The sequence below is a fragment of the Aythya marila genome, assembly GCF_965140915.1.
Source record: "Aythya marila genome assembly, chromosome: 3".
NCBI classification, from domain to species: Eukaryota; Metazoa; Chordata; class Aves; order Anseriformes; family Anatidae; genus Aythya; species Aythya marila.
The window spans coordinates 75,547,194-75,562,134 of NC_139044.1; the positions used below are offsets into that span (position 1 = coordinate 75,547,194).

Consider the following 14,941-nt stretch of genomic DNA (forward strand, 5'->3'; position numbering starts at 1 on the left):
GTGGTTTGCAACCAGAGCCCAGCCATCCCCCTTCTGAGCCTACCAGCAACCCACATTGCCCATCACATCACAAAGCGAGGGAGAAGATGCTCGAGACAGCTTCTGACTTCAGTGTAACCATCCCAAAATCACAACACCCGCCACTGCCAAGATAAAAACAAGGCTTTAGCTTTTATTGCAAAGGCCGATGGACATAGGCGTAGAGGTGAGGTGAAACGGGAGCGCTTCATGTGGAAACGCACGCGATCGATAAATAAAATCTGTGATCAAGGACTTCCTGCTGACCGAATGCATTTTTAATAGTAGCTGATTATCACGGAATAGCTTTTATCTCTTTGGGAAATTATAGGTTAGATTTCAGCACAAGTCATATTTTATTTATGCCTAGCTAGGTATCCAGAATGTGCTCAGTAAAAGAGAGGCCTCAGAAGCACAGGAATGAGCTGGTAGGAATGCTTGCATATTGTTTTGTCTTCCTCCTTACCCACAAAAAGTCCTCACGTTGTCAGCAAAGACCTGACATGGCGTGCACTCCTCACCAGCTCATTGTACCTGGGGAGCAAAACTATCGCTTTCCTAGGTAAAGCTGTAGAAACAGGCTTCAAAAAGGTAGTAAATACTATCTTGCAAAGCACCCAGCACCAAGGAACGAGTAAACAGCTTAGTCCAAGCCGTCTTTAAAGAGCCTGCCGGTGTACAACATTGGTTTCATGCTGCTTTGTTGAGTTTGCTAAACTCTGGGTGAGCCTTGTGTAGCTAGCATGCTCGGAAGGGCGCACAGCGATCTGTGAGGAAGCTGAGCACCAGGAAGGGGAAGGCTTCGAGCATCAAGTGAGTAGAAAACTACCCCCATCAGTGCAGAACTGTGGTGTCTGTGACACTGCCCCATAGCGCAGCTGCGAGAATCATGACACCAGAAAGCTGCATGCCCAGGAACCACGTGGTAACGGGTCTCTGGTCTGCTACTACACGTCGCTGCAGTGCTGTTACGTGTCTCGGCACTGCCCTTCGTGGAGGCTTTACAGTTTCGTATGTCTCTCGTCTACTCATGAACAATGCTGCAGAGGAAAAAAAGCAGGGAAAAAAAGAGGGGATCGGCATGGCAGAGCACCAGCAGTTGTTTGGGCTGAATCATTTCCGTCACACTGCTTGCAGGGGGAGGTTGACTCAGCAGCTTCGTGTCTTCAGGGTGTCTGAGCTGGTCCTTCTGGGCTTTTAGTGTTACTGCTCAGAGCAAAAAGAAAAAAAGTGTACTTAAATCTGAGCAGTCAGATAGCCGAACCTCAGACACGTCCCTTGTTTTGATTGGATTTTAAGTTATTTTTATAGCAACTGAATGGACGTAGTAAAGCAAATAGCCTCAGTGTGTCTGCCTGGAAACTGGGCCAAACTGAAGGCAGTAGCTTCGCTCTGTGAATAAACTTAGCTTGCTAATGCTGTGTTCAGGTACGTTTTACATCTGCAGTCTTCTTGAGCACAGTTCTAGATGGGGAGCAGAATCTGTTTTAGATTCTCAAAAACCTCTAAAAAAAAAAAAAAAAAAACAAAAAAAAAACTGTGCTAGCTGGATTGGACCTCCAGCAAAGATGAGTTTGTGCTATTTATTGCTGTTGAAGCCAGCAGTTCCTTTACATGGATCTGAGCTTGGAGATGCAGGGGACCCCGAGGACATCCCAAGCCCCCCCCTTTGTAACAAGTCCATGTTCTCCCAGCTGAGCGGAGCGGATGGGTCCTGCTGGCTCTGGTCCACAGTGCCTGCACTTGTGCATCTGCACCTAATGGTGCCTGCTTACACTAAGACCACTTGCACTGGTTTATCACCTTCTAAATCTCGCGGGTTGGTAAGAATTAGGAGCCTGGCAATCTGTGTTCCAGCACTGCCCCCCTCCAGAGGGGTGTACAGTTGAGGATACTCATTGAAAGTGGCAGTGTGGTGCCAGGGAGACCTCGTAACTTTACACGTAAATCAGCAGTAAGTGGAATGGAAGCCGCATGCACCCCAGTGTAATTATTGTGAAATGTGGTGCTCCAGACAATGAATGGACTCAAGTTGCTCTTGTCTGAAAGGCCTTTTCCCCACCTCTTTCCTCATGACACAGACTCCACCTTCTTGGCAGGACCAACAAAGGCAAACAACAATGGAAAGTAATAGCTTAAGTGGTGGTACTAAGCAGATGCTGTCCCATTAAAGTCAATTACAGCACATCTTACCCAAGGGTTTGTGATCTATCTCTACGTTCAGAAATCACAGATCTTTTTTTTCTTCCCTGAATAAAAACATAATGCTCTAAATGGAATTAAGCTGAAACATAACCTCTGAAAGCAGCCTTTTTCTTTGATTAAAGGCAGAAATGTGTTCAGTATTTATACTACACACTCGCTTTCACATTTAATAGAATTAAAAGATTATTTTAAGAAAACCCTAATACTAAATAGCTAAATGTTGTTCCAAGAAGATGCAGACTATTTCCACTAATTAAGACATCAAAGATTCAATCAAAAATCGATTTTGTCAATCAAAATAATCAACAGCAGCATTCCTGCAAACACAGCTTGTAAAAGACTTGGAAGTTAAAATCACAGGTTTTCAGCTATTGAGTTATTTCACCAAGTACAGAAACCATTTTCCTCCACCCACAACTTTTTCAGTTGAACACTGTGTCCTGGCAAAGTCTAAGCACCCTTTCAGAAGCCTTAGAAGGCAAGGAGCCTTGCTTTGCCAAAAAGCAGCTCCGTATGTTGCACAGCGAGATGTGAAACTGCGTCGGGAGGGACTGTAGCTAACAACAGCTTAGCTTACCTAACAAATTGCACCCTGCTGGTAGGAGCAGGTTGGTCGGTGAAAGGCTGAAATGTTCCACTACAAGTACATTGCATGTGCTGTACGGCAGTAACAATGAACTCTGTCAGCTGGTAGCTGCAAAGCAGGCGTCATGAAATAACACGGTGTATGCAACACTTCTCTTTTTGCCCTTTTCTACGAGCAAATTAGAAAGCACGTCTTCCACAAAGGAACACAAACTGAAATGGATTTGAGTCTGCTTAGCCCTGCATTTACAGTAACAGCTTAAGCCACAAGACAGAAGAAAGCCAAGAAGCTCAATGGTACCATAGCTATGGTTTATTACGAGCCTCCTGAAGTTTCAGATCCTTCTTAGCATTTCAGAACCAGATTTTCACCTGAGAATCTCAGCCTGAAAATGTTTTAGTTTATGTCATTGCTAGAAAACTCTTGGGACTTGGGGATTTTACGTGATTCATTACTGGTGGGCAGGACAAACACTTTTTTTTTTTAGGTCATATGACTTAAAAATAAATCTAAGAGATTTAAAACACGTTTCTCCTACTCCTCTCTCCTACTCCTGTTGCATGACTTTTTTACAGTTTCTACAGTTCTCTTGTTCCTGAACCCACCCTAGTCACCTTCGCTTCCAACAAACAGACTGCCTGATTTTAGGAGCACCCATCCTTTTTTTTTTTTTTTTTTTTTTTTTCCCATTGGGTCCAAGATAAAAAGAAATTACAGTCTGTAAAGCCACTTTAGAGGGAGGAATGAGACCTCTTGGTGATATTCTGCATCTGTTCTGATGCTGGAGCCAGCAATGAAGGTCAGATTTGGGACCTCTTGTAGTCAAGAGACTTCTCTGATAACAGTTGATCAAAAACTGCTTTGGTATTCTTTGGTATTTCTTTGGTGCACTGCAGAGGGCAAGGCCAGCAAAATGAAGCACATGTAGCCACGAGATAACTGCACTACCAGTCATCGGATCAGGCAGGCATGACACAGTTTCAAAATGGCTATACCAAGCCCTTTCAATTCAGAATGATCAAAATACTAAACTTTTTTTGTGTTTACTTTTCTGTGCTTTAGCTTATGCTAAAGCCTAGGAAGCTTCAGCAGTGCTGCAGGCCAGGTTTTCAAGCTGACTGCCGCTGGCAATGTTTGAGCTTTTGCAGTTGACATTTTACTTCAAGGCAGTCTTGCTTGACTTGATGTTACACACAGATAAATGAGTGCAGGCGGATAAAGCAAGGGGCGATATTGCTATTCAGTGACTTGCAGATTGCTTAAGCTGCTTTATGCAGATTAACCTCCACCACAAATGTGAAATAGCTGCCATATTAGAAGCAGAAAACTGCATTTAGCTTGGTCTGTTTAAAACCTCCCTCCTTTAAAGGTTAATCAGAAAACATGCCCCTTGTATTCAGTCACTGAAACGAAGAAAGGATCAGAGCATGCAGTGAGCTTCTCTGCTCCATCCCAGCCTCTGTGCAGAAGGAATAAATCCCGCTTTCCTTTTGCAACAAACACCCCCACTGAGTTCTCTAACTGCTGAGAAATACAGAGCATAAAACTACAGGTGATGCTGTAACAAAAGGGCAAACATCCTACGGCACAACCAGCCAGCAGTGCAACGTTATATGAGTACTTGCAAATGGAAAGTTCTCCCAAGTGCCCATCACTGTCTGCTTACAGCCTGAAACACGGGATTTGTTGACTCCGAGTCAGAAATACAACCTACAAACATGGCTAGTCAACAAAGAATCTGGTCACTTGTGTTTGAGCCAACCCAGTACTACTGCAAAGGGATGAAATTTCAGTAAAGTGAAAGAAAGCACCATGCCACTGCTCAGTTTAGTCAGCTCAGTGCTGCCAGATGCCCAACGTAATAGATGGAAAATATTATTTCATGCTTTAACTATAAATGTGATAACTTCATGAAGCTCCCCTCCACCTCATTTTTGTGTTGTCTTTGATTCTGGATGATCACTGCCGCTGATTGTACCGTAACTTGGTACTATATACTATAATGAAAATCCAGTCTAAAAAGCCATCAGTCAGCCCACACAGCACACCACTTGCAGATGTCCCAGCAGCAGCCCACTCCTTCAGCTGAGCACACATCCATCATTATTTTAATAGCATTCTGACATTACACTGATACATTTATACATTAGCATACACTTTTTAGACAAATCCAGGTCAGCAAAACAGGTAGAAAATTACCAAAATGCACAAAGGTGGACTGTGCTAATTTGCACTGGCCACGATGCCCATGAGATTTTCTCCACAGAGCCTCAAGGTTAGTGTATGACACACTGTGATTCCACCACAGTACCCTTAGACTGTTTTGCTTTTGATTTAAAATTAACACAGACGAGAATGTTTATTAAAAGTAACTTTGAGACTCAGACTTGGCTAAGTACTTTCTCTAGTATCCTACTTATAACGCATTGCTCGAGTGACAGAATTGGTATCGGAAGCGATGTAGTAAACAGGCAGCTTGATCTTTGGTCACGGACAAAACAGCAAGAAATTGAGCTTCTAAATGAGCATGGTACTTTAAAGTACATAAGCTTTAAAAGAAGCATAAAAGCATAAGTGTTGCTGCTTACATTTCCTGGACTGTCCCACTACCTTAGGAATCCCGTGGTTTATGGATTGCACCAGGTAATGCCCCATTTGCCATTCTAATGTCTCAAATAAGGTTACGTGGTTACATCAGTTAAAAATAAATTGAAGAATCACAATTCCAATTTGTTGGTTAATACAAAACATTACTGTAAAATATGCTTTATACTTTATTATTTATTTCTTACTGAGCTTTCATGACATGAGACCTTCATGACCATGGCCCTGCTGGAATGCACCCACAGTGGTCACCATGATGGGAACTTAACTTAGCACAGCCACTATGGTTAAAAAATACAGTAGAAAAATGAGAAAGAAATGAAAAGGAAAGAGACAATTGTAATAAAGTATCTTTAAAGGCATGCAAATATAATTTGTCTTTCACGTCTATGTTTGAAGATAATGTATCACCTCTGAAAGCTGAATATAACAGACCTCTAAAATAATCACAAAGATCTAAAACCCTAGAAGTCTGTAGCAAACTCTAAAAGCAGAACTTAATCGAATAACATTTCCTGTAACACTCTAAGTGTTATTTATCCTTGAGCTTATATTTTTTAACATATAGTCCCTTGCACAGAGTAAGGGACTACCTTACCATTTTACTTCTATATTTACCATTTTCTGCGTTGTGCTTTAATTTCTGAAACTGCCTTTACAGAAGCATTAAATTATCACTGCCAAGGATTGTTTTTTTTCATCATGAGGCACACTAAATGTTCAGAAGAAGGCTTTCCCTTGCAAGATTTCCAGATCAGTCCTGAAGCACCAAGAAGCTGCAGAATGCAAATGCCCAACATTTTGTTCCTCCCGGCTAATCCTCTGGAAGCTCCTCCTGACAAACAAAACATGACCTACTGCAAATTCAAGAATACAGATGGGAAGAAAATGTGCACAGTTTAGTTTCTTGGAAAAAAATACAGGAGTTAGTAAATACAAGTGGCTAGCAAGTCACTTTGTAAGCCAAGTTGAATCAAGCTAGTCCAAGCGTGTTGTTTGAGAGGCTGTGAACTGTGTTTCTTCATCTAGTAAAGTCCCTAACTTTCCCTCTTTTTTTTTTTTTTTTTAGCATAATCTTTTGTATTACTTTTAAGTATAGTTTTACATGAACTATATATAGGGACTCAAACTGGACCATATGGTTTGAGATCAGTTTGCTAACAACTCATTCATTTAAAATACCAGTGAGCAGTCACTGAACTGGACTCAAGTAGTGATTGCCATACAAGTTTTCACTGCCCTGAATCTCAGTGACTGCAAATATTCCCCCAGCCACAGTACAGGGGCCTCCCTGCATGATGGTAAGTCCAAATGGAGCAGCACGATATGGACTCACAAGCTCCATGGAGTGCTGGGGCCTGATTTACCAAAAAAAGGGCAGAGACCAGAGTTATCAGCTCAGTGCCGAAGAGGGCAAAGGCCTGGCGTCCCCGTGGCTCTGGTCTGCAGGGAAGCTCTGCCTGATGCAACTGCAGGGTCTCCAGCTCACTTGAAAACGCTTGAAAAGTCACCTGTTGGTTGAATGGCCCTCAATACCAACACAACTGATTATGTGCAAGGAAGAATAAACACATTAGACCACAGAATAAATGATCCAATTAGCTCTGCAATTTAATCAGACTGTTTACCATCCCAGAAAGACGACATTTTCGAAGGAACCCAGGGTCAGGTTTTCCCAAGCTCTCATCTTCCCATATGGTGTATTTTGCTTTTTGCAAAATCTGCCTGCGAGCAGGACTGTTTGGCAAAGAATAAAAAGCCAGATTTCTGAATGTGCTCTTCCCCCTCCCTCGTCGGTTCTATTTTTAAGCACAAAACTCGCTCCGTATAATTTCCTGGTATTTGACAGCCAGTCACACTATTAGTTTTAACAGAAGAGTGGCAGACTTAATTCAGCTCAGGTCTCAGCACAGAAGAGAGAGAACTGTCCCTATAAACAAGTCACAGTGTCGGACAGTAGCACTTCTGGATGGGAAATGAGTGTGATGCAGGTCTGCTCCAGGTCACCAAGCACAGCACAAATCCTTTTGTCATGTTTTGTCTTCGATGCAGGCACTGCCAATGGCTTCAGTCCTTTTTCAGCCCACATGGAGCTGGGGAGAGAGCTCAGGGCTCTTCAGTTACACGTCCTGCCTGTGGGCTTTGCTAAATGTCCTTATTACCTGTAGAATTGCTTATTCATGGCTTAGTAAGCTGAGTTTTTGTTAAAAATTGATTGTGTTCTCACATTATTACCAACCAGTTTCAAGTCTACCACTTAAACTGAACGCTTTTAAATATTTACAGGGAGACGAAACCAATCCAATTACTAACTATCCTGTGCACAGCTGTCAGAAAAAGTAATGATGAAGAATGGGTAAAATTTACAATGAGAGCACTTTTTAGAAAATGACTGTTTTCATAATACTTTTAAATACTATTTTCTGAACACTTTCATACTACATACATACTAATAGAGAAGGAATGGTTACATTAGCAAAGAGGCTTTTACTAAAGACAGCTTTAATTTTTCAAATGCCACGTGTTTTTGTCGCCCAGCAGAGTATCGACTTTCCTCATGAACATGATGTTTTCCCTTGGGAAGCAGAGAAGGGTATAAGATGTACCCAAGCAGTTACAATTCCTCTTGGCTGACCTAAAGAGAAGGCCTGGCTGATAATGCTGAAAGGGGTTCTTTATGACAGCAGGGCGAGTTGCTCAGTAGCAGTACAGATGGGTTGTTTCCTTCTGTGGCTCCCCCAGCCCCATTGCCCAGGAAAAGAAAAGCAAGTTGAAATTAGTAGTCAGTTCGTAAGAGATTTTGGACCCTTAGCAGATTGTAACAAACAGAAGTCATGGGCAAGATAGCAAAGAGGGTGATTTTCCACATCTGCAGAATAGGAGTTATGGGAATTAAGAAGACAATTCTGAAATAGCATTAACTTCTAAACCACAATTAAAGCATAGTTAGCTTTTCAGAAATCAGAAACAGGCTCCTGGTAGGAGGCCTTGAATTCTCATTCGCCTCCCAAACAGCAGGACGTGCACTGCTGGTTCCTACCAAAGAGCAACAGTCAAATATAATTTTCTGGATGCTACAAAGAAACATGTATGAATATATCAAGAAATGCCTTTTTAGACGACTGTTAGTATCAGTTTCTTGAGTTTTGATGTTCTCTTCATGAAGTCAACAGTTCAGAAACTGAGCAGGCTTTTTTGAGGTAAAAAGCTTTTGGCAAATAAACAAATAGATTGATTAGTCTTTCTTTTCTTGCTTGCGTTCAGGCAGCCTGGGCAGTCAGTACTGAAATCCATGTGAGGGACCCAATCCTGTTCCAAAACCAGGAAAACTGCTGGGCTCACAGGGGGTCAGAGGGACCACCTCCACAATACACATTTAGATCATGAGCTCTCTTCATACAAAATGTTTCAGAAGGCAATAAACAAAACATAAAGGGTATTTGTTCCCTCCCAGAGAATGTCGTCACTTCAGAAAGAAACAGATAATGAAAGAAAGGGTGAGAAAGAAACAGAAAGAAAGAGAAGGAACAAGAGAATAAGTGAGATAATGGAGAAAAAGAAAAAGAAGAAAAAAAAAAAAAAAGACTAAAAGGAAAAAGAGAAAAAGAGAAAAAGAGAAGCAGGGGAAGAACAAAATAAAAACAGAAAAAGAAAGCAAGGAGGGAAGGAAGAGAAAGGAAGGAAAGGAGAAAGCATGAGTAGACAGCCCTGACAACATGCAGATTTGGAGAAAATTTCTTTTATTTTGGATGGAGGGAGAGGGTAGTTTGTGGAGCAGCGTTATACTGATTCCTGTTTGGAATAATTTACAACACTGGATACGCAGACAAATCCCACACATGTAACTGTAAGCAAAATCAGCCTGGAGCCCACAGTAATCAGCAAACCATACAGCCTCCAGAAACGCTCAGCTGTTCTTGTCTTTCAAAACACATCCTTGCTCAATGCTTTGCAGTTTGCTTACGAGCTGAGACCTTTTTTGGTGACAGTAAACACACACAGAGAAATTCCAACCAAGCAGCCGATGCTGCTCACTGGCTCACCAGGGCTTCTAAGAAAGACGAAAACAACCCCAGCTAGCCTGAAAGCAAAAGGACGTTGCTTAAAGAATTATTTCCCTCCCCCCACACGCCCTTCCTTGCATACATGGATTGTTGTTAAATGAGAAAGATACAATAGAAAGCCACAGAAAAAAAAAAAAAATAAATGTAATGGACATATTTCCTTCTGGGCATTAATATAACCATTGAAGCAGCTATTTTAGCTACCTTGTTCGTGACCTGTCCTTGTTCCCATTAGGAAGCCACTTCCAGAGGTTTGCAGCTCCAGCCACAGAGACCCCCTCTGGAGTTAAACAGCATCCGAGCACCATATATACTATTTATTTCCAAGTGGCTAGATAGTACACGTTAACATCTTCCTTCTAAAGACCTAGATTCTGCAAGTGAAAATCACGCCTTGGCTCTCCTCATGCTTCTGCCTGAACTGTTCCACATTGGCTTAATTAACTGATCACAGCAATAATCTCCGCTAAAATGGTTCTCAGTAAAAGAGTGGGAACGAGATAAGAGGGAGCTGCATGAGCAGGACTGGATGAAGCTTTTCACTTAGCTGCTACCCAAGCAAGATCCAAGAAAGGATCAGGGACCTTGGCTCAACACCTTTCTAAGCTGGATGGGATTTGCAGTTTTGGAGACTGAAGGCAGGATTCTGAATCAAGCCTGATACTTCTAATGCTGCATCTAGAAAAGTTCAGGCATTGTTTTCAGGTCACTGCAGAGAAAGACAACCGCTGTAACTTTGGATTTAGAGTCGCTTTGTGACATGTCAAAATTATCTTGAAGAGAAACAATCATGAACATTTGCCCTATTGTCTTAGCTTTATTTTTTTCCACTGACTGAATGTCAATCCAGCCATAAAAAAATGATTTTTCCCCTTCCTATTCTACTTTGTGGTGGCACTACACAGCTATGTATCCCCATCTCTCTAATATATTTGCCAATACAAAGAGAACCGATGCTTCTGTTCTCCAGCTGGAGAACTGCTCAGAACAACGTTTTCTACAGTAATCCAGTCAAAATGTCGTGGCTTCGTTTATGTATCTCTTAATGTAATGATGCAACACTGAAAACACTGAACAGCAGCAAAACAAATTCATAACAGATAGCATTTCTGGTTTAAGCACCTTTAAAACAAAGATCCTGAAGTGTTTTACAAGAATAAAGTAAGCTTCACAGCCATCTTGATGGAGTTGTAGTGTCCACCACAAAGATCTTCCAGCCGTAGATTATTTTTATTCCAAGCTACGAGTAGGTAAACTAAGGCAGTTTCAGAGCCTGGGACTGTATCCAATGAACACAGCCAATTAGGTTAAATTCTGTTTTCTTTTTTTTTCACAATTTAAGACATGATGCATGCACGGATCTCCAGTGAAGGCACAATGGTTTATTCACATCATCCTATAGATGAACAGCGTCCCATGTGTTTACCCAGTGCAGGGCTGGCTTCATTCAGCAGACTAGTGCATATTAGCAAACTGTAAAGGAATGCAGCAGCCTATCTCCTATAAACACCACTCGGCTATTTAAGCCTACACTGCACTAGAAATAGACTTATATCTCACAAACACCACCAAATGCCAGGGCATATCATTTATTCATTACATGCTATATTATTTTTCAAATCAGACTATATAAAGCTGGAGAAATGTTCTCATACATGATTCACTTCTGCACTAAGGCATTTACACAGTTTTTAAGTCAATTGGCATACCGTGCAGTGAAGGTCAAGCCACAAGGCAGAAGATTCAGATTTTGCTCTGCGTCCCGCTCCTGGGTCCGTGACTGACCCCAAACGCTTTCCCTAGGGTTTATTTTTCAACACTGCCCTGCACAGGGACTTGGCTGGCTCTTCTTCCTGTTGTCCTGTACGATCTTCATTTGCAGCCCCTCATGCCAATGGTGAGATAAAGCCACAGCCCCTCTTGCTGAAACATGGCATCTGGAAAACTGTCTGCTCCAAGACGGGTAAGGACAAGCAGCCCCACTACGTCCTTGTGTTCACTCAACCACAGGTCACCCACGTGAAGACTATATGTAGTCAAGTCTCTAGTCTGCAAACCTCCTTTCAAATGCTGCCTGCTTTTGGTCAAGTAAGGACCATAATCGCTTTTAGTGCCTAGACATGTAAAGACAGTTCAAATAAAAAAAAATACATTTGATGTGGGCAGACAATGAAGCCTTAGGATACAACGCTGTCTAATTAATCTATTTTGAACTGCCTGTGTGGGACTTGTTTTGGATTGTACAGTTTTGCACACAGAGGATGTGATCTGATCTTTTATGCCTCCTCTTCTAGTTAAGCTAGGTTTTCACACCGACAGCAGAGCTATTGTGTGCATGACATTTACTGCTGGAAATGGATGCTGTGTCTTGGCAATGAACGGAAAATCTGAGCACAAGCAATGAAAAGATATCTTCACAGTGTTCCTTGCTCTCTTGTTAGTCATTCAACGTAGAGGAATTCAGCGCAGAGGAAACACGCTGGGTGAATGTCACTGTTCTCAGCTCTTGCTGGAAACAACTCCAAAAAAAAGGGGCTAAAACTGGGTATGGGCACTGAGTGCGACAGGCCCCAGATCTTCAGTGCAAGCCAATTAAAAACTTCCTGACTGCAGAGGAAGTCGCAGCAAGCCAGCTGGGGTTTGTTTGGGAAACATGCAATTTTCCGTATAGGAGAGCAAGTTGGATGCTTGTTTTCAGGTTGTATGGAAAAATCTAACATCTCTGAGGGATTTGTGTGGAGACGTAGATTTGTATCCTGCAGAAGGAAGAAAGGGACAGTCTACAATCCAGAAAGCAGAGTCAACCAGACCAGAGCTTCCCCAACTTTTTGTAACCTCAGTTGAGAGTAGTGTCCGGGTTTTATGTCTGAATGGGTCCCAAGGAGTCAACACAGGCTTTCTGTGCAGGCACAGCTCTAACGTGTTTACATCCATCAGCGAGACTTGCCTCTTTACTCAGACCATGGAAAACGGCTTTAGAAACAAGGATACCTTGGTTTTGTTTCTGCTTTTATCATTTTGTCCATATAAGAACTTGGCTAAGTAACTAAGGTATTATGGGATGGTCATCATTAGACTAGTTGATCAACAACAGTGTTTTTTGTGAAGGTTAAGTGCAAGAGTCATTACCAATTTCTCTAGTTTCAGCCCTTCCATTCTGCAGGACATAGAATTTCATCCAGAGAGCTTCTGCGTTTCTTTTACACTCAAGTTTCTCAGTCCTCAAAAGGCTGAGTTGTGCACCCTACAAACTGAGCAGGAGAAGCCCTGACACCAGTAACAACTGAGTCAAAGGCACTGAATTGTTTAGGCACAGGGATGATCACAAGTGCTCTAAGACATCCCAGGCGTGCCTTATGCTACATAAGAGGCTGAAAAACCCCATGATCCCTCTTAATCCAGCCTCAGAAATAATTCCTACCCAAGTTCTCAAACTGTTGCATATGGATTTGATTTGGGGAGTGCCAGCAAGACGCACAAGCAAGCGCCTGAGGAAGGCACATCCCAGAGCCAGCCCGGAGCAGCAGCCCTCTCTGTCTGGGATCGTGTCTGCTGCTCAGGACTGGGAGGTGAAAAAGAATCCACCAGGGATCTAACTGATCGCCTGTACGTGGGTGGAGAAAATAAATCCTTCCTGACACCAGCATACAGCTGGCCAAAGCCCAAGATATGATTAGGTAATTATCAGTTAATTAAGATTTTGATCCAAACTGTATATACTGTACAAAAGTGGCTAAGGTGCAAACAGCCCTGCTTTCCTCATGGCCTGGTACGGAAAGGGCTGGAAAATGAAATTTAGAGTCAGAGATTCCAAGACCAGGAAAGACAATTACAGGTATAGGAAACTAAAAAGGTTCAAACTGAATCATTGTTTCTGTTCTTAAAAGAGGTGTAGCCTTGTCCTGAAAAATCTAATTGTGCATTTACCACCTTTAATAAGTTGTTCTGGTGTTTAATTACCCTCATTGCTAGGAAATGCCTCTTGTTTCAATGTTGGATTTGTTTAACAACAGCTCCCAGGCAATGGACCACGTGAAACAGCTCCTCTGGTCAGGTACCTGTCTGCTATGGATGCATTCGTACACAGTAGAGAGCCAAGTCCTTTCAACCACTGTTAACCAGGTGTGTTGAATACCTAAAGGTGAACGTTGCAAGGCCTGATTTCCAGCTCTTGGACACATCTTTGGCCCTTCTTTAACCTCTCTCCTGTACTCACACGTTTCTTGTTGCCTGGGCACTGTCAGTGCACCCAGTGTTTCTGATGCCATGAGAACTGCCCCTTCTGTGCAACTAAAACTTGTGTTAGCCTGCTTTACTGAGTCAAAACTGAACTGGAAACACACATTGAAAGTATTCTCTGTACTACAAAGACTTCATAACCTTTCTTAGAGTCTTAATTTTTTTAAGATGTAGTATCCCAACCTATAGGTCTAACCAGGACATTTTTTCCAGTTCTGTTAAATTGTACACCAATGGAATAAAACAAATGGTATTTATTGTGACCAAATCACCAAGTAATTCTTATTAGACTGAGCAGTTAATATATTCTTTGAATCACTTACTATTTCACCAGCATTTATATCACTTACAGACCTCACCAGGAAAAAAAAAAAAAAAGCTCTCTCTCTCTTTATCAGTGCTCTCTCTAGAGACAGAGAGAGCCCTTTCTCATCTGAAGCACCATACAACAACCTTTTAGAATGTGACTCACAGACCACTTCACATCCAAAATGCTGTGTGTGTGCCCAGCCCCTGTGCTTGCAGCCTGGCACTGCGGGGGACTGGAGCCAACTCCCATCTCTGCCTGCCCCAGGCTCCATCACCATCTGACAAGTGCGCAGGGGTCTACACCTCTTTTTCTTGAATTGGCTCCATAGATAATCTGCTGGTGATACGCGGAACATGAATGAGCCATAGAACACAAATCACATAAAACTCACAAAATCATGTAATGAATTAGATTTCTAATCTAGAATTTGTACCTCTTTCAAGCCAAAAGAAAGAAATTGGCCAAGGCACAAGGTGGTTGTTGTAATCTTTCTAGCCCTCACTGTGCAATGAGGGTGACACTCTTCTCACTGAAAAGTGTTGTGTAATGATCATTTGCATACCACTCATCATGAAATTAGATTGAAAGCTGCTGCCTAGAAGACCTGTCAGGCATTTATGCCCTGCATTTTCTTATTTTCTTCATATTTATACTTAAAAATGGAGAATGCAACCAGCCAGCTAAGGTGGTGCTCAAAGTTTTGCTCTTCTTGCAGTACCAGCCATTATAAATGTTACTTGCAGCACCTGTATTTTTCCATTACATCTTCACTAAATCAATTCTAGTTGTCACTCAACAGTGTATTTACAACACAATGAAATTTGAAGACATACACAAAAATACTATTGCATGCAAATGTTTCTGTGGGAGAGTTAAGCTGTAGTAATTTGGTGTCACAGCACTGGAGTGTGAGGC

At 42.1% G+C, this 14,941-nt stretch overlaps 1 protein-coding gene across 1 annotated transcript in view; it reads right to left on the reverse strand.

Annotated features, from left to right (window-relative positions):
• CEP85L (centrosomal protein 85L) overlaps positions 1 to 14,941 on the reverse strand; it is a 143,487-nt gene that overhangs the window by 111,906 nt on the left and 16,640 nt on the right. The window lies entirely within an intron of this gene.